This window comes from Mustela nivalis (assembly GCF_964662115.1).
Source record: "Mustela nivalis genome assembly, chromosome: 20".
Taxonomy (NCBI): Eukaryota; Metazoa; Chordata; class Mammalia; order Carnivora; family Mustelidae; genus Mustela; species Mustela nivalis.
In genome coordinates, this window is record NC_139039.1 from 7970762 (window position 1) to 7998181 (window position 27420).

Sequence of the window (27420 nt, forward strand, 5' to 3'; positions counted from 1 at the left end):
AGTCCAATGTGGGACTCAGATCCCAGGACCCTGAGATCATAACCTGAGCGGAAGGCAGAGGCTTAACCCACTGAGGCACCCAGGTCCCCCATGATGTGGTTTTTTTTTTTTAATGTTTTAATTTTTTTATTTTATTTAATTTTTTTTATTTTTTGCTCTCTGTTCTCCACCTTGGATAATTTTTATTGCTCCAATAGTAAGTTCTCTTACTATTTCCATTGTCATCTCCACTGGCTATCAAGTCCATTCATTTCTGATACTGTATTTTTTGGTACTGAAGTTTCCATTTAAAATTTTTTTTCTTTTTCTAATCATTTAGGTTTTTAAAAAAATCATTTTTCTCTCACTACTAAGATTTCCTATCTTTTCATTCATCATAAGCATATTTTCTTTTACTTCATTGAGGATAGTTTTGGTTGCCATTTTTAAATCCCTCTATGCTAGTTCCAATATCTAGGTCATCTCAGGGTCACGTTCACATTTTCTTTTCTCTCAAGAATGTGTTCCAAATTCATGGATTTTTGTAAGTCAGATAAATTTGGGTTGTATCCTGGTCATTGTAAATGTTTATGGAAAAAATTCTAGTTTTTTCCCCCCTGATAAGAACCACTAACTCTTTCTCTTGCATAGCAGCTCCTGCATTCCTGTGTCTGTTCAAATGTTTTTTCTTTATTGGAATCACTATCAGTTTGTTCTGTAAACGCCTATACAAGGGGTCACAGGGAGATATGGATAGTCAGAATTTGGGATCCTCTTTGGTTCTTTCCCGTCTGTGATTCTTCCACTCTCTTCAGCAGACACAATTTCTCTGGCTTCAATTTCCTGGTTTCCCAGGAAATTGGGAAACCTCTGAAATCTCTCTGGTTTCCCAGCCCAGAGAGATTCCAGTTTTTCCACAAGCACCCTGTCACCTCCAGCAATCATATCACCACATTGTCCCCAGGGGAAAAGCCACAAAAATGAGAACTTACTTTGAAAAAAAACTCTGCTCCTCTGACAATGTACTTCCATGAAGAGTCTGTCTGCTATTGTTGATTTTCTGTTACCTCACATAGCTACAGTTTTTGCTACTTGTCCAGATTTTTAGTTGGTTTTTATAGGAGAGACAGTCTAGTAAGATCTTACTCTATCATTACTAGAAGCAGAAACCCCAGGATATTTTAAAGAGCAAATACCATGTCACTCCTTTGCTGAAATCTTATAAACATCTTATCATTGCCCAGGACTAAGTCCAAAGTCCTTAGTGGGACCTTCAGTGAGTCTCCTGAGCAGAAAACAGAAGGCACCCTCAACTGGAATTTAAAGACAGTTTAATAAAGAGAAGGTTTACAAAAGTTAAAGGAAGAAAAAGGGAGATTAAGGTACTTGGGACTAGCAACAGTGGGAAGTCATTGTGACTGGTAGGCTTTAATGCACAGAGTGAACAAAGGGTGTTACCAAAACTAATCAAACTGGGGCCATGGAAGTAGGGCCACCAACAGGAACTACTGTTATAAGATACAACAGTTGCCAGAACCTCAGCACCCAAACGGGGGAGAGTAGGAGAAATGTCATGCCTTCTCTCCACTATGATCTCTGATCTCCTACTCATGCTTCTGTCGTGCAGACCCAACTAGAAGCCAGAGGGCTACATAGCCCAGATGATGCAGTTTTTAGTGTTCAGCCTCTGGGGACAATAGAGCACAACAGAAAAAAACCTACTCTAGCCCATTCTTGCCCCTACTGTTTCCTCCAACACAGCCATACTAGACATCTTTCAGTTCCTCAAATAACTCTTTTCCACCCTTTGTCACACGATGTTCCCTCTATGAATGTTCTTCCCCCCATCCCCACCCATCCTCGTTGCCAACTTCACTGCTGTTCAGCCTCCTGTTGTCAGCTTACTCCTAAATTCCTCAAGGAGATCTTTTATGACTCCCTAGACTACATAATGACCTCTCTTTGTATATTCCTAAAGCTCCCTGTACTTCTCTCTTACAACATCAAGCTCATTAGTGACTAATTAGTCGTGTGTTATAATTTAATTATTTCTCTAACATCTGCCTTCTTTAAGAAACTGTGGGCTCAAGGAGAGCAGGAGGGATTTCTCTTTTGCTCACCAGTTTATCTGCAGAGCTAGCACAGGATCTGGCCCACATGGTGCTCAATCAGCATATGTGGACTGAGTAATCAACATGTCTGCCTCTTGCTAGAATATGAGTGAGCCGACTGTGTACTATTCAATTCTGAATCCCCATCTCCTAGCACAGTGCCTACTATATAGTATGTCTTCAATAAATGTGATTGCATATATAAATAAGTAAATTTAAGACCATTTATTTACATTTTAATCCTATACCACATTTCAAAATAATGAGTCCTATTAACTCAATGCTCACTGCGAAAAGAAGTCCTAGACTTCATTTGTCCTAAAATTGCCTTTTTCAAGCTTTGGAGGCTGTTGTCCCTCTCCCAGTTTTCAGATTTTTGGATTAGTCCGTGTCTACCTCTCTACCATGTTTTTGCAGGCTTTACTTCTCCTATCTCACACACATTTGACTTTCCAGACAAAAAGAGCCTCATCTCTGTAGTCTCTTGGCACCTGGTCAGACTTCAGCCCCTAGAATACTTTGCTCCTTTCTTCTAGAATTTCCGAAGCTCTGCCATGTATTACTGATCAGTGAAGATCAGAAATGCCCATAGCACTGTGTTCAACTGCTAGGTTCTTGCATCAAAGAAGGATGGGGCTTTCTCTTTCTTTCTAGTCTTTGTCATGATGAGCAGGTCAATCAAATCCTTGGAGAGTCAGTTTCTTCATCTATAAAATAGAAACAATATCTTCTGTGTCAATTACACATCATTGAGTAACAAACCATATAAGAGCTTAGTGGTTTAAAACAACCATTTTATGTGCTCATGATGATTCTGCAAGTTAGCCGTTAGGTTGGATTCAGTTGGTGGTTCTTCTGTTCTTCCTGGAGTCACTCACGTAGCTGCAATCAGCTGGCAGATCAGCTAGAGGCTGGCTGTGTAGGGCCTCAACTGAGACAATCTCTCTCTGTGACACGAAGTCCTGTCCTCCACTGACAAGTCCTGGCTTATTCACATGATAGTAGAAGAGTTCCCAGCAACAAAAGTAGGCAAAACCCCCCATCAGCTTGAAGTCTCTGTTTGTACTACTTTTATTAGTATTCCATCTGCTGAAGCAAGTCATAAGACCAAGCCCAGAATCACTGTCAAAGGGTCTACACAAAGACATGGATACAGGAAGAACAATTCAGTGGGGACCATTATTGTAAGAATCTACCACACTTGTTTCCTTCAGAGAGCTAAGTAAGGATCAAATGAGATGATACTGGCATGCAACAATGTCCAATGCATGTTATTATTTTATCAATGTATGTAATTCCATAATTTTAATTTTATTTGTTTATCTGAGGGAGACTTTCTTTTTAAACAAATTTTTTAAAGATTTTGTTTCTTTATTTGAGAGGGAGCGAGAGAGAGCAATTGAAGGCACAAGAGAAGAAGGAGGGAGAAGCAGACTTCCTGCTGAGCAAGGAGCCTATCTCAGGACACTGGGATCATGACCTAGCTGATGGCAGCCACTCAGCCAACTAAGCCACACAGGCAACACAGAAATAAACACACAAGGAGAACACCAGGCAAAGACAAAGGTAGAGATTAGAATTATGATGCCACAAGCCAAAGAACATCTGGGGCTCCCAGAAACTGGAAGAGGCGGGGAAGAATCCACCCCTTGGAGGGTTTGGAGGGAACATGGCCTCCTCAGCACCTTGATTTTGGACTTCTGGCCTCCAGAACTTTGAGACCAAAAAGTTCCTGTTTTAAGACACCCAGTTTGTGGTACTTTGTTACCACTGCCCTGGGAAACTAATACAGAGGGTAAATATCTTTAACCCCATCAGCTTCATCTAAAGAAGCATGAGGTAGAATGAACCAAGAGTCTCTGAGAGTCAAAAGTGCAGGCCACTCATCTTCTGCTGAACTTGAACAAGTGGCTAAACCTCTCTGGGCCTTAGTTTCCATGTGAATGTTCCCAATGAATGTTCAGAGAGAGTGTTGCAGCAGATTCGTGTTTGTAAAAGTTCATAACATGGTAAGGTTCTTGGGGTAATTTTACATGGGTACAAGGGGAAACTTTTTTTTTTAAGAAACCTGTTTTGTTTTTTGGGTTTTGGTTTTTGGTTTTGTTTAGATTTATTTATTTATTTGAGAGAGAGGAAGGGAGGGAGTTGGGAGAGGCAGAGGGAGAGAGGGAATCCCAAGCAGGTTCCTGGCTGAGGGTGGAGCTTAATGCAGGGCTCAGTCTCATGACACTGAGATCATGACCTGAGCTGAAGTCAAGGGTCAGACACAACAGACTGAGCCACCCAGGCGTCCCAAGGGGATACATTTTTTCCTTTTAATGGTGAATATTAATTATGGTTATCCTAAATGCATGCAAGTAAGGCTGGTTTTCCATTTATGTTGGTAATTTAAAAACATGCAGGATTTTAAAGTCCCAATTTAAATAAAGCTATGAGTAAATAATAGAACAGTTGGCATATGTATTTGTCAAAAACTGTGAAAGTGGTGTGTGAAAGACTGACATTTGGGGAAACACTGAATTATATATTCTCAAAGGAAGCTTCCAGATGGAAAATGGTAAGATTTTGTGGATTCATAAAAATACCCACAAGAGTAGAGCACAGATGAGACTCTAGAGGAAGATAGGTGGGCAGTTAATGGAGAAATGAGAGAGGTGGGCAGTTAATGGAGAAATGAGAGAGGCATGGACATCTCTGAAAAGAACCCAAGTGGGGCAAAGGGCCCCTTGGTTCTCTTGAGAAGCATCTTCTGATTCAGGACCTGTTTGCTCCCTCCCATCATATATCCTTACCCCAAAGCCACCATGGATGTCTTACCCTTTTTAAGTTTTTGTAACTAGAAGTCCCAGGGCCTGTGACACAAACTACCTCCTCATTCAAGACACAAATGGTAACAATTATCAAGTTGAGAATCTGGAGAACCTTACAGTTGAACTTGGCTCTGTGTTGTCCTCTGTTTCTCTACTCAAACATAAAATGGGGTCACATTTGACTACAAGTGGCTGCTGGCAGCTGAAGAAAGGGCAAGGAGCACAAAGAGGCATGAGTCATAGCACTGTAGGAGGCCCTTAGTGCTGGAAGAGACCTTGGAAATCATCTAGCCTTTAGTGTATCCTCATTGGATGGCACCCAGTCCCTACTGAACAGCACCATTGACACAATATCCATTCCCTTGTCAAATGGCACTTAGGGTTAGAAGTGTTCTTCTCTGTGATAGTCTGCTGTCTCCCTCCTTATTACTTAGATTAGGGGTTCTTAGAGTAGGAAGGACCCTCAAGCAATCACCTAGTTTGTCTCTTTTATCAGAGCTTGGGTTATTTTCCACAGTTTTTGCAGGAGACAATGGAACCCAGAGAGGTTAATGGCAGAGAGGAGGCTCCCCTTTTCCAATTCAGTCATGTTCCATCATGCCACAGTGTTTCATGTACTTCCCAAAAACCCTAGCTCCAAAGACAATCACACTGGGGGCTGGGGCTTCAACATGAATTTTGGGCGGACACAATTTAGTTTTCATAGCAGTAAGACATTGGTGATAACCTACTCAAGCCATTTATCCAGGGAAGTGTGGCCCTAAAATGCTGAGGCAACATCTTGCCCATTCATCTCCTGACAAGCCCTCACATAAGGGCTGCCACACTGGAATGGAGCTGGGCTCCAACCAAACAGCATATATACATCTAGTAGCTCATTTCTTCCTGCTGGAGCCTCATCTCCAAATTTCAAGACCAAAGACCCTCCTTCCAATTTACCCTGTGGTCTGGTAGGCCCTGGAAAAAGGCCACAGCAGCCATATGTTGGAAGAACTTGCCATCTTTCCAAGAACCCATCCATCAATCCATCAATCCTGTACTTTCTGAGCCCATCCCAGGATGCAACTGGGCAGTGCTCTCTAAGTGATGACAACAAGCTAGTGAGACACAGCTAATTTTCATGAAACTATTAGAGAAAAATTAAGTGCTAACAAAGTGTGTGGGACTAACTCCAGGCTATCAAGAGTTCCAAGAAGCGAGAAGTCAGGGGAGTGGGAAAAGTTCTCATGGAAGTCATGGGACTCCAGTCAGGTCTAGAAGGATTCATGGGACTCGGGCAGAGGGAGGAAGGAGGTACTGCCAGTCATGGCAAGGGTTGGGGACTGGTGACAGTGTGTTATGAACAAAGGACTGAATCCAGGTCAACCCTGGGAATGGGATTGGGAGGGTGGTGAGGATGGGTGAGACAAGCACTGGGAGAGATCATCTCTTTTGCCAAGTTAAATTCTTTCATTCTTTCCTCCCTCTCTCCCAATCCCCCATCAGCCGGAGCAGAAAGGCCTAGAGCTTTTCTAATAGGAGGCTTCCCAAGCACGTTTATCAACAGCAAACCTTTTTTTTTTTTTTTAATCCCATTAGACCAGGCAGCTCCTTACATTTTCTTACTGTCCTTCTTACCCAGGATTTTCCTCCACCAGCAGCCAGTTGGGGGAGGGGAGCAGCTCCAGCTTACTAACTTGAGCAGAGCCCAAGTTCTTGGGGTCTGAGGTGCAGTGGGGTAAAGGGTTTGGCCAGTAGGTCTTTCCCTCTTGGATCTGACAAGAAATGGGCAGGTCATAGGCAGCTGTGCTGAGTATTTATGTTACGCAAAAGGCCGAGTCAGCCCTCCTTCCTGCCAAGGTCAGCAAGCTGCATTCCCCGCGGTTTGGGTGTGTGGGTGTCTTCAGGACTAGCAGGAAAGTCAGCCAAGAGCCCAGGCCTTACTTAGTTTGTGCAGACCCACCGAGCCTGGGGAGCTTCGGTTCTCCAAAGGCAGCACCAGGTACGCTTTGGATCTTTTCTTTCACCCCTGACCTTCCACTCTCTTTCCACCAGGCATTTTGTTCACCAGTGAACGGGACTTAGGAGAGGGTCTTGACCCTCGACAGTGATACATTTGCTGACAGAGCTTCAGCCAAAGCTCCTGGGGGACGTTGCCTCCCCACCCTCCACCATGGCCATCCACCACGGCCATCATCAGCCTCACGTACACACATTCTCATTTTATACTGTTGAAGTTAGACCTAAACGGACAGCACCGAAAGTCAGAACCATGCAGAAAGAGGACAATCTGATCGCTGAATAGAGAAAAGCAGCAGGGTTGTTCCGACCTCTCTCTTTAGGAATTACTAGACAAGTTTGGGAATTAAGGATTTCTAATGCGCAGATAAACCTCCTGTTTTATTTAAAATGTGCAAGGCAGCTATTTCCTTGTGCCCTGGGCTTCCTTTCTGCCTCCACAAATCATACCAGTCCCTTGATGCAGCTCCGGGTCCAGCTTCTCTGGCATCCATCTCTCATGAGCCGCGGACGTTGATGCTAATTCATGGTCTGCCTGGTACTCAGCTGGGTCTCTCTGAATGAGCTCCCACCTGCGGGCCCCTTGGAGAAGCCCACATAGGGATTCTACCACCCGGAATTTCCCTCGATCCCTGAATACCTCAACCAACCCAATTCATTGTGAAGACAAGAGATACACGTTACAAATACATAAGAGCAGTACAAATAGCAAGGAGAGTGCCAAGAGAAGGACCAGAGCCATCCAAGAGGCCATCGGATGTTTTCCTCTAAGGATCTGTTAGAATCAGGGTGCCTGGGTGGCTCAGTTGGTTGAATGTCCAACTTGTTTTCAACTCAGGTCATGATCTTAGGTTCATGGGATTGAGCCCCACGTTGGGCTCAACGGGGAGCCTGTTTGTTCCTCTCCCTCTGCTCCTGCCCTCGCTTGTGCGTGCGCTCTCTCTCCCTCCCTCCCATAAATAAATAAAATCTTTAAAAAATAAATAAATGAAGCTCTCTTAGGATCAAAGCTCAGGGCCTGCCCCAAAGCTCAACCTGGCTCAGGTCCTCTGCAGCCCACTTCGAAGGCAAGCCAGGCATCCCTGAGCTGGGCGTCCCCGCAGGTGGCATTCAAGAGTGTGACCAGCGGGTGGGGCCTGGAAGGCAGAGTCTGGGGCTGAGCTCTTTGTAAGTGAGACCCAGGAGTCCCAGTTTAATTAGAATTCCTGCCGAGGATGAAGGCGGACGGCTGCCAGCCCAGGCCTTGAGCCATTGGTCACGGCCCATAAAGGCCACACACGAGTCATGAAGCCAGGGCAGGGTCTGCTTCCCTTGTAGGGGAACATTAGAAGTTTCTGTGATCCCCGCCTGCAACTCCGTGCTCCCCAGGACTCCATCAAAAGACTCTTCTCTGCAAACCACATGCGTAATTCCACCTGATGAGGACCTGGGCCTCTCTGGTCCACTCAGTGGGGTCTCCGTTCTCTCCCCACATCTTCCAAGAGGCCATGCCTGTTGCCAGCACGCTCCCACCCCTGCCTTTGATCCCAGCTGCAGGGACTGCCATTCAAAGTTCCATGGGTCCAGGACGGCTGCACGGTTGGCACAAGGACCAAGCCACCCTGCTGCATAGTTTGAGAAGACTGACATCAGACACACACTTTTAAAACTGTGAAATAGGCTATAAACTTCATACCAGGTTTTCTAATGATGGAGTTGGTGGTGGCAGCTGCTCTGCTCTGCTCCCCAGCGGCTCCCGTGGAGACCATGAACGTGAGCGGGGGCGAGGCTGAGGCTCTGCATGGTTCCAGCCTCTGGGCGGCTGTGGCCCCAAATGAGAAAGCGTTTGCCTGCCCTCCAGGCTGCAGAGTGTGACACTGAACAATCAAACACCCACAACAAACGTCCCAGAAGTTGCCTTGGATTCCATCTTCAAGGCTTCATCCTTTCAACATTCTGGCTCCTGCTAAAAAGTTTCCCAGAGAGGGGTAGTCCTTGAACAGATCCTCGATCATTTACACTTTAGTGTGAATGAGGGATCTGGGACCAGATTAATTTAGAAAATTAGGGGGCAGGGGTCTAGGGCATCAGGGCTCTGAGGGGGAGGAAGGTCGTGAACTGAGCCCAACACCAGCTAGATCCTTTGGAGTCTGGGGAACTTCCACTCCCTCAGCGATGGCACCATGGTGAGGGCATGTCATTGAGGCCAACAAGCTGAGGTTTAACTCCTAGAGCTGCCACTTACCGGCCACTCACGAGCTTCCCTAACTCTAATGAGCCTGGGCAAGTTACTTCACCACTGTGTGCCTCAGTTGCCTCAGCTTTAAAAGAAAAAGACCCGTGGCACCATCCCCCCATGTTGTTGCAAGGATTAAGTCAGTCAACACATGTGTAAAGCCTTTTGAGAACAGAGTCCAACATAGAAGCTATAAGCAAGCAACATATACATGTTGCAATTACCATCTACAAAACAAGGGAGGAAGAAGGGCGGTCTTGGCATTCTGTCGGTAGGGTGTGTGGCACTCCTGAAGGCGGGCTTTGAGAATGAACTTGGAAAGTGACTACCTCTGGGTGCCTGCCACCCCCCACCCCCAGAACAAAGGCTCTTGGAATGGGTGAGCAGGTTAAAGTTCAAAGAAATCCTCTGAGAGGTGATCCCAGGGGCCCTGAACCCTCCATCCCTCTGCCTCTAAAACCTGGGTTACTACCAACTTTCTGTCTTGCACGCAAATGGGATGCCACGCTAATAAATCAATTCCCGGCCATTAAGAGCCTGTAATAATCCTTTTCACTTGGCCCTTCCAGCCTGTTTTACTCGGCACCTAATTAACTAATAGCCGAGATTTGGGGCTTCTTTCTCCCGGGAGCCTCCTCACTGAATCCCTTCCCCCAGAGTAGCTTCCCTGTTGCCCTTCGTTGTCCTGTTCATAGAACCTGTCTCCCAAGGTGGACTGGCCCAGCCAAGAGACAGTCGTGCAACTAGAATGGGAGATGAGGGGTTAGTAAACACACGTAATTTAAGTAACTAAGCCATCAATCATTATTCAAATGACCTCCTGTAAGGTCTGATTTTAATGTTTCTGTTAAGAAAGCTCAATAAATCATAATGTTAATCTATGAGGAAGCATCTCAGCTCACTCACTCCCTCTCCTTACTTACAGATTTTCAAAATATTCATGTTCTCCAAGATCCAGCCCTAATTCAACCATTGGCGGTTGATCTTTTTCACAAAATTGTTTACTGAACACCTACTGCATGTTAGGTCCTGGGCTAGGCATGGAGGATTCAAATAGGAACTGAGAACAGAGGTCTCCAAAATGGGTGCACACAAACTTGGAGAGGGGCACTGGGTGAGTGAGGGGTCAGTAAGAAAATATTATAAGTTCTGCTGCTATTTAATTTTAAGCTCGCTTTCTGTTAATGAAAGTCTTTAGGATGGCTAATAACAGTAGTATGATTTTAAAATAAATATCCAAACACCAAGGATACTACTTAAAATTTTTTAGCTGGTGGAATGCCTGATCAAAAAAGTTTCGAGATGACAGGTATAGTGCGGTGGTTCTCAAAAAGATCCATGGGAAGTGGGGAAGAGAATCAGAATCCCTTGCAGAAAAGCTTTTCAAAATACATTTGTCTGTCATCCTGCCCAGAACCATCATAAGTTCAAGAGAAGACAAGATGGAAACGTGTTATCATTTTTTAAACCTCCAGGGATTTCTGGTACTGATCCTATCCCCACTACGAGGCTCAGAAGAGAAGGGTGCATTCTCGGACTTCTTCCAGCAAGATCTCCTTAACCCCCTTCCCCCGCCTACACTGCCAATGTCCTGGGGTCTCTAGATCTAAGCATAAGTTTGGTGTCACCCTTCACCCTGCTGGTTTTTAACTCCTGCTGCTGCTTTTCAGAAGGGTGGGATAAGGGCTGGGGACACTGTAGCCAGGGCAAGAAGATGGGAGAGCCGGTCCCCACACAGCACTTCCAGTAGACTGCCTTAAGTTATTCATCTCACAGCGGCGCCTGGGTCGCTCAGTGGGTTAAGCCACTGCCTTCGGCTCAGGTCATGATCTCAGGGTCCTGCGATCGAGTCCCCCATCGGGCTCTCTGCTCAGCAGGGAGCCTGCTTCCCTCTCTCTCTCTGCCTGCCTCTCTTTCTACTTGTGATCTCTCTCTGTCAAATAAATAAATAAAATCTTAAAAAAAAAAAAGTTATTCATCTCATAGACGTGGGTGGAGGGGGAATTCCTGGGACTTACCTTGAGTGAGCCCGTGGTCTCGCGCTTCCGGGCAGGACGGAAAGGGCTGGGTTGGTCACCACAGGGGCCTTGCCGTCCTCTCACCCTGCTCAGCGCCCCCTTCTCCCTCTAGGACCCACTGTCCTCCTGTTGCCTCTCTTGTCCCCCGAGGAACTTAACACTGAGAGAAATTACAGCGTTAGCCTGACCAGAAGACTGATTTAGGACGGGAAAGAGAAGTTACAGAGGGACAGATAGATGGTTGTGAAATAAACACTTAAGCTAAACGTGTCAGCTACGAACTGCCAGGCCCGCCCTGGCCTGTCAGCTCGGTCTGCCTGCCTCTCTCAGGGAGGGAACCTAAGCTGCTCTTTGTCCAGGGCTGGCCTATAACAGGACCAGAATTGGGCACTTAACTCCAGGGCATCCTGCCCACAGGCCGGCTGGCCACCCTCGAGGCAGCCTGAAGTAAAGAATTCAGCCTATCTGACCGGCTTCCTTCACATGCAAGGTATACAAAGGGGTAGGTTGGGAAGCTTGACAGAAGTGAGACGCAGAGAGAAGGGAGCACACCACCACAGGGAGGCCACATGCCCAAGGGAGCATTGCGGGGAGCCACTTCTTAGAGCCTCCAGGCAACTACAGCTCTCTGGTGCTCCTTCTGAGGCAGCATGAGCCGGGTGGTTCTCTAGGTGGTTCCTTGCAAACAAACCACAGAGCCAAGCAAAGCCAGACCTTAGCTAAATTGACTTCTTTCCAGATGGTTCCTCCAGATATGGAATGGGGGGGCAGGTGTGTGGACAAGGCCACCCCACATCCCATCATCTCAGAGTAGAGCCAACCTGGCCTGTTCTGCCCCCCACAGGACATCAGTACCTGTCTCCATGGTTGTCAGGGTAACCCAGACAAGAGAGAAATTAGTGTTCAGCAAACCATTAGCCCCACTCCCTGAAAAGCAGGCAGCCCCTCAGAGATGAATATGGGGAAGGCATGGGTGGAAAAACTGATCGCACTGGCGACCTTTCCTCTCCTCATCTACTAGAACCAAGGCAAGGCTTGAGGCCTGGCTCTCCCCATCTCCACACCCATCTCAGGCTTCACCCTGGATTGTGACCCTTCCTACATTCAGTGCTGCCCTGATTCACAGTAGTGGGATTGCCTCACTAAAAACATACTGACTGAGAGATTCCAATTTCCCCTCAGAGATGGTCTGAGACCCAGCCCTTGCTGGAGGTCGCCTAGGTAAGCATCATACTGAGGCACCTGGATCTTGGGAAACTGTCTCTGTCTTCACATGCCTTCTTCTTAGGAAGACATCTGCTCTCTTACCCTAGAGAACCAGAAGCAGTCAGTCGCATGTCCTAGGCCACTCGGACTCCTTTGGTAAAGCGAAAGGTCTGGACTAAATGAAGGAACAAGATGTTGAACGGGACTCTTCCGAGTTTTCCAGGTCCTAACATGAGGACAAGAAAGGCAAACTACAATTAGGACCTCACATTCTCTGCTCAGGTTTACCAATCAGGTCACACAGGATGGATGGAGAGGAGCCTAAACCAACCTGCCCACCACCAACTTAGTCTGTATAAGAAGGTCCAAGGACAAGAAGCAGGGCTATTGGACTTCAGAGGAGTGAGGAGGACTCCAAGAGAACCACTCATCAAAGTTAGAGATGTCTGAGAGAAGGAAAGACTGTCGTCTCATCCCCCCTACTAGATAATGGCTGAGTTACAGAAACTCTGCAGAGAGAACATTCTGGGAGCCTAGCAGCAGGGTGCAATGGCATTTTGGTTCCCCGCCACCTACAGAGACCAAAAGAGGGTGCTTGGTATTCCTTTATATTTGGAAACACTTGTGAGCAGACACTCTAGTAGTTTCCAAGGGCTGCCATAACCAAAAACCCCAGACAGAGTGGCTTCAAACAGCAGGTATTTGTTGTCTCACAGTTCTGGAGATCAGAAGCCCAAAATCAAGGTGCTGGCAGGACCATGCTATCTACAGGGGAGAATCGTTCCTTGGCTCTCCCTAGCTTCCGGTGGTGTGTCAGCATTCCTCAGTCTTCCTTGCCTTGTAGCTCTAGCGCTTCAGTCTCTTCCTCTGTCACCGAGTGGTTCTCTCCCTGTGTGTGTGCCTTCACATGCTTATCTTCATCAGTCAGATCAGATTAAGGGTCCATGTGACTCCAGTATGACTTTGTCTTAACTAATTACATCTGCAATGATCCTATCTCCAAACACAGTGGCATTCCGAGGTACTGGAGATCAGGATTCGACCTATCTTTGAGGGGGAGCACAAATCTACTCATAACAGATACTGTGGTGTACTGCTTTTGGACCAGATATTTCTGAAAGTGGGAGAGTGGGAGGCTCACTGGGCTGGGCAGTGTCCGCTGGACTTGAAGAGACTGTACCCTAGGGTGCCTAAAAGGAAGGTGGGTAACTCCCATCTATCTATTCTAGTGCTATATGGCTTCCGGAGGATATGAAGGAAACCCAGGGATTCCTGTGGTTGTGCATGCAGGAACATGTGGTTAGTGGAGAGACAGGAACCAGGGGCTCCAGGGCAGCCACAGAGCTGAATAATAGGACATCGAAACGAGAAGTGGGGCACGCTCCACTGGACTGCCCAAAGGGAAATTCTGCCACCCTCCTGAAAAATATTCCACACTTTAAAGGGGGCCATAGGCCTGGAACACCTCCCCACATTGACACAGGGCTGCTAAGGTAAGGAAATTTCCACCTCCTCTACCTCTCCTTCCTGCCCCCCCAACCCCTTCAAGGAGAAAGAAAAGAAGGAAGTGGGACACCTGGGTGGCTCAGTTGGTTAAGCCACTACCTTCGGCTCAGGTCATGATCCCAGGGTCCTGGAATCGAGTCCCCCACATCAGGCCCCTTGCTCGGCAGGGAGCCTGCTTCTCTCTCTGCCTCTGCCTGTTCCTGTGCTCTCTCTCTCTCTCTCTCTCTCTGACAAATAAATAAAATTTTTTAAAAAAGAAAAGAACGAAGAGTCTTAGAAACAGACTACACCCTGGCCCCTGCTCTCTAAGCATCTGGGAGCCAACACCCTCTCCAGCCCAGAAGCAGGGAGGAGATAAGGACTGCATTATGCTTAAGATTGAAGTTTTGAAAAGTAAACAAGATTGAGCCTTAAACACTGGCTCGAGAATGTGCAAATGACTCAAAGTGACAGGAAAGATGGCACCCTCCCAAGAAGTCAGGAAGGGATGTGCTAACCAACAGGACGTTAAGGTCTACACTGTGTCAGTAAGAGCAGTGATGGGGTAAAAATCGTGCCATTTCAAGATGACACTTCAACAGAAGTTCCTCCATCTACCAGCTACAGTGAGTTTCTCTGAACCTGATTTGTAAAAGTGTCACATACAGTCTGTTGCTCCCACTAGGTAGACCGTGCCCTTCATCATGCGCTTGGGACCTGACTTCAGACAGCCGTCTTCCTGCAAAAGACATGTGCCAAAGTGAGAGCAGGTCCCAGCCCTCATCACTCCAAAGCCAGACACCAACTGACACTGGAACAGCACCAAGAGGTCTTCGTTGGCATCTATCCTCAGAGGATCTCAATACCTCTCTCCTCAGATTATTTGTAAGTGTCAGAAATCAAGAAACTTTATCCAAGGATGCATGGCTAAGTAAGGGCTGCTGGGGTACCAAGAAGCCAGCTCTACCGTGTATTTCACAGAACCAAGATTTATTTTTTCTCTTTTGCTTTAGAGTAGGCTCCATGCCTATTGTGGGCCTCAAACTCAGGACCCTAAAGTCAAAGGTCATATGTTCCTCTGACTGAGCCAGCCAGGCAACCCCGGAACCAAGGTTTTTGGAATGACATAGACCAGGGAGGAAAAAAAACGCTGTGGGAAGATGACTTCTTGAGCTTGTTACTCCTCCAGGGTATGAAGAAGGCATTCTGATAGATGTGGTGCTAAGAAAATGCGCTGGGAGAAGGAATAGAAGGAGTTTGCTTACTACTAGCAGTCAGCAAGCGCAAAATAAAAATTGCAGGAGTATGTGGTCAAATGATTCAATTAGAATCAATTCATCAAATATTTATGAAGAACCCAGTGGTGTTAGGCATAGTGTTTGGCACAGTTGATAATACAAAAATGAGCAGGGCAGGGTCTCTGCTCTCAAACCTGAAATCCAGAAGAAGACCCTAGAAAAAGTCTGTAAGTAACTAAGAAACAGGGCAGGCTCTAATATATGTCAAGTAACTAAGAAACAGGGCAGGCTCTAATATATGTCTTAAAGATAAAAATTAATGGCATGGGATTTTCAAGGGAAGGAGAAATCTGCTTGAGAGAATCAGGAAATGCTTAAGGAAGCAGATGGCATTTGGACAATGGATAAATGGATAACAAGATTTTTTTTTCATTCAAGACACATTTATTGAGTGCCTACTGTTAGCAGATGCTGAGCTAGGCATTGGACATTGAGAAATAAAGCATGATTCTTGCTTTTATAAAAAGCATTCTATTTTGAGATATTTAAAATAATGATCCTTCCATTCCCTTAAATCATGTTGCCTCTGGCTTCTCATTTAATGGCTTTTCATTTTTGAAAGAAGTCAAGGATTTATTTTTTAATTGGTGATACATACACACATTTTTTTTTTAATTCCAAAAGAATAATCCTTAATGGTGAGAAATTCTAAACTTTCCCTGTAAGATCAGGTACAATGCTTGGATGTCCCCTGTCACCCCTCCTTTTCAACACTGTAATGGGAAGTTCTAGCCAATGCAACAAGATAAGAAAAGGAAACAAAAGGTATGTACATGGGAAGGAAGAAATAAAATGGCCTCTGTTCACAAATAACAAGATTGTCTATTAAAAAATCTAAAAGAGTGTCATTTGGCTGGCTCAGTAGGAAGAGCATGTGACTTTTGATCTTGGTGTCATGAGTTCAAACCCCACATTGGGTGTAAAGATGACTTAAATAAATAAATAAAAACTCTAAATAAAAAAAAAGAAAATATGGAAGAAACAGCAAAACAACTCTTGAACCTAATAAGCAATTATAGCAAGATTGTAGGAGACAAAGTTAATGCACAAAAATCAACTGCTTTCCTATATACCACCAATGAACAAATGGAATTTGAACTTAAAAGCAAAATATCATTTATTTACATTGCCACCCACCAAAATTTAAATACTTAATTATAAATCTAACAGAATACATACAAGATCTATATGAAGAAAACTACAAAACTCTTTTGAATAAAATCAAAGAAAAGCTAAGTAAATGGAGAGATACTCCATATTCATGGATGGGAAATCTCAGTGTTGTCAAGATACCCGTTCTTTTGAACTTGACCTACAGAGTCAATGCAATCCCAATCAAAATCCTAGCAAGTTAGGGTCACCTGGCTGGCTCAGTCAGTAGAGCATGTGATTCTCGATCTCAGAGTTGTGAGCACTCCATGTTGAGGATGGAGTTTACTTAAAAATCCCAATAAATATTTATGAGTAAATAAAGTTGAAATGGAGAAGCAAAAGACCCAGAATGGCCAACACAATATTGAAGAAGAACAATATTGGAGGATGGATTCTACCCAACTTCAAGACTTACTATTAAACTACAGTATCAAGACAAGATAGGGTCAGTGGAAAAATAGATTAATAGACCAGTGAAATAGAAGGGAGAGCTAAGAATAGACCCACATAAATATAGTCAACTGATCTTTGACAAAAAGCAAAGGCAATACAATAGAGCAAAGATAGTCATTTCAACAAATGGTGCTGAACAACTAGACATCCACATGTGAAGGGGAAAAAAGAGAGAATCTAGACACAGAGCTTCTACTCCTCACAAAATTAGCTCAAAATAGATTCCAGATCTAAATATGAAACACAAAACCATAAAACAGCTAGAAGGGGCACCTGGGTGGCTCAGTGGGTTAAGCATCTGCCTTTGGCTCAGGTCATGATCCCAGGGTGCTGGGATCGAGCTCCACATCAGGCTCTCTCCTCAGTAGGTAGCCTGCTTCTCCCTCTCTATCTGCCTGCCTCTCTGTCTACTTCTGCCTACTTGTGATTTCTCTCTCTGTCAAATAAATAAATAAATAAATAATCTTAAAAAAAAAAAAAAGCTAGAAAACAATACGAGAGAAAATCTAGATCACCTTGGGTGTGGAGGTGACTTTTTGAAACAACACCAAAAACACAATTCATAAAATAAAAGTTAACAAACTAGACTCATTAAAATTAAAATTTTTTGCTATGCAAAAGACACTGTTGAGAGCATGAGAAGAGAAGACACAGACTGGCAGAAAACATTTGCAAAAGGCACATCTGATAAGGGACTCTTACGCAAAATTTCCAAAGAACACTTACAACTCAACAATAAAAAAAAAAAAAAAATTTAAACACACACACGCACAAGCACACGCACACACACACAAACAACACAATTAAAAACTGAGCCAAAGAGGGGTGCCTGGGTGGCTCAGTTGGTTGAGCAACTGCCTTAGGCTCAGGTCATGATCTTGGAGTTCCGGATCAAGTCCTGCATCAGGCTTCCTGCTTGGCAGGGTGTCTGCTTCTCCCTCTGACCCTCCCTCTTCTCATGCTCTCTCTCTTTCAAATAATAAATAAAATCTTTGAAAAAAAAAAAATTGAGCCAAAGACCTTAAGAGACACCTCATCAAAGAAGACATACAGATGGCAAATAAGCATTTGGAAAGATGCCCCATGTTATATGTCTTTGGATAAATGCAAATTAAAAGCAATGAGATTAATAAGGAGATGCCATTATTCAACTATTAGAAGGGCCAAAGTCTGGAACGCTGACAGAAGATGTGGAACAGGAACTCTCATACACCACTAGTAGAATGCAAACTGTACAGCTACTCTGGAAGATAATTTGGCAGTTTCCTATAAAACTAAACATACTCTTACCACACAATCCAGCAATTGCACTCCTTGAATTTACCCAAAGGAGTTGTACATTGATGTCCACACAAAAATTCATGTATGAATGTTTATAGCATCCTTATTCATAATTGCCAGAACTTGGTAGCAACCAAGATGTTCCTTAGCAGGAAAGTGGATAAACTGTGGCCCAACCAGACACATATCCATATTATTATGGAATAATATTTGCACAAAAAAAGAAATAAGGTGGAACCTTATTACTAAGAGGAAGGAGCCAATCTGGAAAGGCTACATACCATATCAGTCCAGCTGTATGGGACATTCTGACATTCTGGAAAAGGTAGAACTATGGAAACAATAAAAAGCACCTGGGTAGCTCAGTGGGCTGAGCATCTGCCTTCAGCTCAGGTCATGATCCCAGGAGCCTCGGATGGAGCCCTGAACCGGGCTCCCTGCTCAAATGGAGGCGGGCTTCTCCCTCCCCTCCCCCTACTGATGATCTCTCTCTCTCTCAAGTAAATAAAATTTTAAAATAAATAAATAAATAAAAATAAAGATGGATACATGTCATTATACATTTGTCCAAACTCAGAGAACATACAACACCAAGAATGAACCATGAGGTAAACTATGGACATGACACATGGTGTGGTTTGATCAATAGCAAAATGTTCTACTCTGGCAGGGGATGTGGAGAATGGGGAGGCCATGAATGTGTGGAGGCAAGAGGAATATAGAAATCTCTGTACTGTCCACTCGATTTTGCTGTGAACTGCTCTAAACACCCTCCCCACCAAAAACTAAAGAAGTCTTTTTTTTTTTTAATTTTGCAGAACAAAGGTCAAAGTAGAAAAGACAAAACTGTAGTGACCGAGAACAAATCAGTGGCTGCCAGGGGTTAGGGGTGGGAGTAGGACAGGAATGTAATGGAATAGCACAAAAGAGTTTTTGGGGGGCGCTGCAACTGTTCTATATGTTAATTACAGTGGTGGTTATACACATTTTCTATGGGCTTACAGTATAGTACTGTAGCCCTAAAAGAAAAAAGTAAGTAAATTTTATAAAATAATAATTTTGAAAATTAAAGGAAAAGAATGTAATACAAAGGTGTACAGGGTGAAATGTAACTTCCTCCCACTCGTGACCCCCACCTCCAAATGACCGTCGCCCGAGGGCATCACTCCTGTATCCTTCCACAGATCTATGCATGTCACAAACAAAACTGTGTATGTCTATTTTGAAATACCTACAAAAAGTAGAATACTGGGGCACCTGGGTGGCTCGGTGGGTTAAGCCTCTGCCTTCGGTTCAGGTCGTGATCCCAGGGTCCTGGAATTGAGCCCCGCATCGGGCTCTCTGCTCAGCAGGGAGCCTGCTTCCTCCTCTCTCTCTGCCTGCCTCCCTGCCTGCTTGTGATCTCTGTCAAAAAAAAAAAAGTAGAATACTATAAAGGCAGTTCTCCTTTTTTCATTTAATAATAAATCTGGAAGAACTTCTTTTTTTTTTTAATCACTTTTTTTTTTTTTTTTTTTTTTTTTGACAGAGAGTAGGCACCCCTACCCCACTTCTTGATCCTGGGTTTGATCTGTGGCCTCACTTAGGCCAGCTGACCACAGCAGAAATGACACTGTGGTAGTTTAAAGACCAGGGAGCCAGCCCATACGTATTTGAACTTATTCTTCTGGAACCCAGCTGTCACCATATGAACAAAACTGGGCCAGCCTGTTAGGTGGTGAGAGACAGAGGCCCAGTCATCCTTGGCACCCCAGCAGGCAGCCTGCCGCTGACCACAGTTGTTCAAGAGAACTCAGGTGATACTAAAGAATTACCCAGCTGATCCTTTGACCAAAGAGCAACAGTTAATGATTATGGAAAGCCACTGAGTTTGGAATGGTTTGTTACAAAGTGGTAGGTAATTGATAAATTTGTTGTTTCATGTTTTGTCCTTACAAACAATGCTGCAATTCACGTTCTTGCACGTAAAAGGTGCATGTAAAATGCACCTTTGCATGAGTGAGCTAGTATCTCTACAGAATATGTTCCCATGAAAAAATACTGCTGAATCAAAAGGTATGGACTATTATGATAGATATTGTCAATTGTGTTTCATAGAACACAATTCATACCAGTTTACACTCTCACCCACACACTGACATTATATGAGAGGGCCAATTTCTTTATACCTATTCTAAAACCAAAAGTCAAACTTCTGGATCTTTGCCAGTCCACACATGAGAAATAATATCTCAATGGACTTTGCGTTTTATTTTTTGTTTTTTTTTTTCACAAGTGCCATTGTGTATCTTCTCATATTATTTAAAAAGCTACGTAAATGTCCTTTTCTGTGAATCTTCCGTGCGTTTCCTTTAACTTGCGTCTTGGTCTCTTGATGTATAGAATCTTTATATATATTGAGGAAACAGCCCCTTTGTTGTTTATGATGTAAATATCTTTCTCTGTTTGCTGTTTATATCTTGGTGGGTGGGAGTGTAGGCTGCTAGAAAGTGTTAGCCTATCTGTAACTGTGTTTTTCAACCTTCTCTGTCTTCCGGACTTTGTATCATGCTTAGAATGATCTTTCCCATTAAATAACTATTGTAGTGGACGGGTAAAGAAAGGGGTAGGGAGAAGGGCCCAGGAAAAAGCACACATACAAAAAAAGAAAATGTGGAAGTAACAATGAGGTACTATCAGGAATGGGACGGAAACATAATGCAGATGAGGAAGTACACCTGTGGAAGGTAAGACTGGAAAAGTAAATTGAATTACTACACCGTCAGAAGAAATAGGCTGTTGGGTGATGGACATTGGGTCTGTGCTATGGTGAGTGAAGTGTCTAAACCTGGCGATTCACAGATCTGTACCTCTGGGGCTAATAATATATTATATATGTTAATATAAAATTAAAAATTAAAAAAAATTTGTTTTAAAGAAGAAGAAGAAATAGGCTCATTAAAGGCCTGAGATGCCCACATGTCTGTGAATGGAATATAGGCCGTAAGAAGGGAATCTGCAGTTTAAGTCAAGAAGACAATGGTGTAGGACCCAGATGTGTAGGACTGCAAAAGAAGAACATACAGCTATTCAAAAGAAATGGATCTTTTTCTAAATCAAAGAACAGTTCACCGTTTTTGTGTCAAGAAAGGCTATACCTAGTTTGGAAATCCCAGATTGTGAGATAAGAGCAAAGTGACACAACTGATAGTAACTAAACAAACAAGTGATATGATTATAAGCTCAAGGAGAAAATAGACTCCAGGACTCTCTCCCAGACGGTGAGTTAGCAGTGGAAAACATAGTATGGAGTTTGGAGGAATATATCTCAGAGTTTGGATTTTCTCCTTGAAAAGTTCCAACATGCATTCATTCTCTCACTTGGTTTTCATGGGTGGGACAATGTCTTCTCAGCCCTCCTGGAAGATGTTCTTGACTCCCCTTGGAACATCCTGATGGAGCTGGTCTCTTACAGCTGGAAGAAACAGAAACTTAATTCTGACTACATCAAGTATTGAAGGGTTATTGAAAGTTTATAAGAGTCACGTAAGACAAATAAGATCTAAAAAAAAAAGTCAAGCAAGAGTTCATGGTCCTCCTCTGAAGATTTGTGTCAATAATGAAACTCAGTTACTCCTCACATGCCTATTTCTCCCCGAGCATACATGATCCTCCTCTAGATACTGGCTGATTTCCTTGTCTTCTAAACAAGTACATATCAATTTTTGTAAAGATTTTATGTATGATCAAAAAGAAAGTGTTCTTGGGGCACCTGGGTGGCTCAGTTGGTTGAGCAACTGCCTTATGCTCAGTTCATGGTCCTGGAGTCCCAGGATCGAGTCTTGCATCGGGCTCCCAGCTCTACAGGGAGTCTGCTTCTCCCTCTGAGCTTCTCCCCTTTCATGCTCTCTCTCGCTGTCTCTCTCGCAAATAAATGAGTGAAATCTTCAAAAAAGTGTTCTTTGTTAGGTACAGATCTCTATATACGTCCATGAGATCAAGCTTTAAAATTGTATTATCCAGCTATGGTGAGTGCTGTGAAGTGTGTAAACCTGGCGATTCCCAGACCTGTACCCCTAGGGATAAAAATATATTATATGTTTATTAAAAAATTAAAAAATGAAGACAAAATTGTATTATCCAAATCTTCTATACTGTTACTAATTTCTTGGTCTGATTAATCTATGATCAAAAGAGACATGTAAAAAGCTACCACTACAATGACAAAGTAACAATTTTCTTAAGTCAGTCCATTTTTCTTTATATTTTGAGGCTAGATTATTGATGCATACATGTTCAGAATTGCTATTTTCCCAAGGACTGGCACCTTACTGCTAAGAATCTTCACCTTGATCATTTTTCTTCTTGCCTTCAGTCCCATTTTGTCAGTCATCAATCTAGCTCCACCATCCCTCCTTAGGTGGTATTATCCTTTACATTCAATTTTTCCTGCAGACTAATACTTTAGGTATGCTTAGTATGAAAATATCAGTGGATTTTGCTGTTCTCCCCTTAAAACAAACTTTTTTAATTGGCAAGCAAATCCAATTATGGTTAATATGATTACTGATATATTTAGATTTCTCTCTACCATGTTAATTATGTTTCTAGTTCACTGAATTTTTTTCCCCATATCTATTTAATGTTCTTCCTCTCTACTGTTAGAGTATTGCATATTTCTACTTTTTGAGTGGTTCTCTAAAATTTGTAATGTGTCACAAGCTTGGGTTCTCCAGGAAATGTGGAGATGGAATTAGATACACAACAGGATGTGGGGGAAGTAGCACAGTGAAAAAGAAGAACAAGAAACAGAACTGGGCAAAGAGGAGTCTTCAGATAGTCAGGTAGGTTCAACAAATCTCTACCAGGCCAACATGGAGCTGGGGAGCCCCAGAATGGGCAGAAACAGCCATACTCTTGTTCCACCACCTTAGCTCCTATCACTTTGCTCAGTCATTGGCCAGAGGCTGCTCTGAGAGTAGCATGAGTCTGGCTTGACAGCTGAGGTAGATCCTGAGAGGGCTAGGATGAAAGCTGTCAGTTATCCTAGCAGCTGGGCAGCAAGTCTTTTCCAGAAGGAAGTGTTAGGCTATACATTTCCATATCTGCCTTTGCATGTATATTTGCCTTCCTCGATACCTCTACCCCCTTCCTAAATAACATTAGGGTTTTAGAATCTTAACACCAGTAATTTCCACCTACCTTTTATGTAAGTGTCCAGTAATTATCCTTTATTACACCCTCCAAATGAATCACTATTTTTTTTTAAAGATTTTATTTATTTGACAGACAGAGATCACATGTAGGCAGAAAGGCAGACAGAGAGATAGGAGGAAGCAGTCTCCCTGCTGAGCAGAGAGCCCAATGCGGGGCTCCATCCCAGGATCCTGAGACCATGACCTGAGCCCGATGTGGGGCTCAATCCCAGGATCCTGAGACCATGACCTGAGCCAAAGGCAGAGCCCAACCCACTGAGCCACCCAGGTGCCCCCAGATGAATCACTATTATTGTTTATATTGTCAATGCTTATTTAGATTTTTTTGTACAAATTTAATAATGTCTTTGTCCATCACTTTTTCTTTGTGCACATTCTTTCTTCCTTTCTTTTTGATTTTACTCTTCTTGAGGTACATCAAATTCTTTCAATGAGAGTGTATTAGTGTCTCTTGGTCTTTGTTCTGAAAATATTCTTATTTTGCCCTCATTCCTAAATGATAGTTGAGCCAGGTATAGAAATTTTTACCAGCATTCTGAAATTTCACTGCATGATTTGCAGGCTTCTGTATTACTATTGTGAAATCTGGTAACAGTCTAATTGTTCTTTTGTAGATTGTGCTGGTTGCTTTTAGATACTTCCTTTTAGTCTCCAAAGTTCTGCATTTTTACCATAATGTGTCTTATTGTGGAGTTAGTTTAATTTATTCTGTCTAGAGCTCATGTGGTTTAAGAGTCTATGATTCATGTCTCTCAACAACTCTGGAAAATTATCAGTCATTGACCCCCTTAAACATTGAGTCTCCTTCATTCTTTTATTTTTTTTTTCCTAGAAATTCTGTTCAATACATATTGAATTTTTTAGTCTATCTTCCACATCTTTTAACATCTTTTTACTATTTTATACCTTTTTCACACTTTGCAATGAATTCTGGATAATTTCTTCATCTCTAGCTTTCAATGTATTTAATCTTTTGTATAAATTTGCTGTTTCATATATTAGGTTTTAATTTCAGTAACTATATTTTTCATTTCATATGCCTACTATATTTTTGTCATATTTTGTCATATCTCTTTTCTTCTTGCATTTTTTATTACTTTACTTCTGTCTTTAATAATTTTAAGCACATATTTTCAAGAATTTGTATCTAATAATTATATTTTCCAAAATTCTTAGTCATGTCCACTGACACATGTTCATGATGGATTGTTTCCTTGTGAGTTTTTAATTTTGAGCCCATATTCAGCAGACCTCCATCTGTGGAAGTCTTATAAAGCTTGGGATTGGGGTATGTCCTTTCAGTGGGATTTTGTGTTTACTTATACCAGTCTCCCTAGAGGTATCATCAGCCTTGGGCCACTTGAGCATCAATATCTCAACTTGAGGATTCCTGGACCACCCAGATAGTATAAATTAGAACCAAATTCAGGCAGGGTACAGGCTGTGACTACAAATTCTCATAGGGTACTTTTTCCCATCCAGACCCAAGCCAAAGCAGACAAATGTCTTTTTTGGCTCCCTCTGATAATGAGTAGACATCTATTAGTAAAATAGATGTAAAATAGATGTCTACTCCATTATTTTTCTAAATCTATTATTTTACTAAACCTGTAGCCCACTGTGTGATACAGCCTTCTTTCCATTCTTTGAGGTTCAGATCCAACCTGGAGCCATTTCCAGGTCTGACAATAGGCCATCCTCCTCATGAGGAGGCTGCCACAGTTCTTGATCATATACTTACCAGTCTGGTTTTCAGTTGGCTCTTCGGTTTTGGCTCTATGGATTTCTTTTACCTTTTTATAAGCTCAGTTATGTGTTTAAAAGGGTGTTTTGTAGCGAAAGAATTCCCAAATCATACTAGTTCACGATATTGACAAATTAAATTCTAATCGTCCCCATTGTTTGCTTATTCTGATAATTTTTAAACTGTCAATACTTTTATTGTCTCTCTGGGCAATATGTCAGCCTCAGTTCCTTCTGCTAAATACCTACATCTCTACCATTCTTTATTCAAACCCCAGGAACCGGTCTTTGACTGAACCAACTCACCCTGTGTGGGCAGCACTCTTCACTCCAAGACTCACACAGACCGACCATGGGCTGCCCATGAACTGGTTGCTTCTGAGACAGGTCGAATCAGACACCACTAGAGGAGGAGTGGGGCCTCATGGGATAAAATACTATCGCTTTCTGCTGCCTCAAGGAGGATAATTTCCTTAGAAGGGCCTGTGGATACTGCAGGCACGGCCATGGACGTCTCTAACACACTTCCTTCCAGTACATCCAGAACAAGATACCACCATCACTGAGTAGGATTTTACCCACGAACAAATGAATAAATGGACAAATAGCTAGTTGCAGAGTTCATGGCCAATGGTGATGGTTAATATAGGTTCAGCTCACAAGGCTGTCTCTAATGGGCTGCTGGTCAACATTTTTGTCAGCATTTTAGAAATAGAGATCAAAGTCAGTTTATAAATTCGATGCATGACACAAAGTTGAAAGAGACAGATAACACATTCCAGAAGTGAGGTTCAAATGGTTTCAACTGATTAGAATAAACAAGATTAAATTTAATAAGGATTAGGTAAAGCCCTGAAGTTAGGTCCAAAATACCAATTGTGAAGCGTAGGGTTGCTGTGCCCTGGCTTGGCAGCAATCCATGGACAAAGAACCTGGGGGGTTTAGTGACCGTACTTTCAACCTGACCCCAGCTGGTCCTGCTCAGCTCCGACCCACACCCTTTTGGCTTTGAGGAGACACACAGGGCCCACAGAAAAAGAACTCCCCAGTGGTCTCACACCCATGGGCTCCAACCTAAATTACTTTGCCTCATCAGCCCCACATTTACTCTGACCTCTGCCCATTCTCTTCTAGACCCCAACCTAATTCCTCTCCTTTTATGCACAATCTGGTTGCCTGGACCATCCTTTCGCAGCTCCACTCCTTAGTCATTTCCCTTGTAGTCTTTTGAGACTCCAAAAACCACTTCATGCTAGGAACTTCGGAAGGAGAGAAGGAAACATTTTCTCCTGGAGAAGAGACTATGGAAGAGTAATGGGCATCTCCAAATGAAAGAGGGAGACCGTGTGTCCCGTGTAGCTCCAGGCAGGTGTATGAGAAGCTGAGTGCAAGAATCAGATGTCTGTTCAAGACAAGGCATCAGTGTTTCAATTCATGTGCATAAGCACTTACCTATAAGGTGAGAGTTGCCTGGGGCCACCCCAAGGAAAGGCTTTGCAACAAATAAAATAATTCCATCGAGTTGTAGTGTTGGAGGGGGATCCCTGCCCTTACATCCAGAATACACCAGAGTTGACTTCTGCACTGGAGAAGATCCTTAGACTCTGACCTGCAAGGCCCTATTTGATGGCAAAATTCTGGTTCTATAATACTATTTTCAAGGCAGGCCCATTCTCTCAGAAAAGACCTAATCCCTTTGAACGCAGAAAAGGTGAGAGACCACAATCTGCCATTCCAAAACCATTTGAATGACCCACAAAAACACCTGCAGTGCCTTCTCTACCTCCCCACTTCTCTTCTGGCCCTTTAAGTTAGCCCAACCCATCCCAGGCTGCACCTGCAGGAGATAAAGGCCAGCTGGAAATAGCCACGGGTGTTCCCAGTCAGTTCCCAGAACCTCTGTTCTCTGATTTGGCTCAGATTCCATCCCACCCTCCTCCAATCTCTTGGCTCTGACTTCACCTCGGTTATTTGAACCTTGGCTTTACTTTTCCCAAAGACCAGAGAGGTTTTCAAACCTTAGCAACCATTAGAATTAGCAAGAGGACTTGTTAAAAACGGATTGCTGGTCTCCATCCCTCGAATTTCAAACTAAATAGGTGTCAGGTGGGCATGGAGGATTTGCATTTCTTTCAGGTTCCCAGGTGACACTACTGGCACTAGCCCAGGGATCCCACTCTGAGAATGACAGCTGTAGGTGTGGCACAGCTCTCCCCTCTGCAAAAATTCCAGTCTAACTCAGCATGAAATCCTAATTCTGTCTCCTAAACTACTGGGACCCTAGCACCCGTGGTGTCTCTGGAGGTTACAACGAAGGGAAGCCGAAGGGAAGCCTAAAAGTCCCTAGTGGTGTATTCCTGAACCCTAGTCTTTCTTGATCTGTTGTAATGCAAATGTCTCAGGAGGTATTTTGCCAGTTTTGTAGAGATAATAAATAGATCGTAGGAGATTGTCGCCTGGGTGGTTCAGTCGGTTA

General features: G+C 43.5%; 2 long non-coding RNA genes across 2 annotated transcripts; one reads left to right on the forward strand and one right to left on the reverse strand.

Annotated features, from left to right (window-relative positions):
• Positions 1–1293: 1293 nt before the first annotated feature.
• Positions 1294–26713, reverse strand: LOC309855265. The gene is made up of 3 exons (XR_014306703.1): positions 26397–26713; positions 21367–21460; positions 1294–2797 (listed from the first exon to the last, which is right to left on the reverse strand). It is a non-coding gene; the product is annotated as an uncharacterized lncRNA (long non-coding RNA).
• On the forward strand, positions 19546–26349 carry LOC309855264. The gene is made up of 3 exons (XR_014306702.1): positions 19546–20732; positions 22708–22829; positions 25223–26349. It is a non-coding gene; the product is annotated as an uncharacterized lncRNA (long non-coding RNA).
• Positions 26714–27420: the final 707 nt, after the last annotated feature.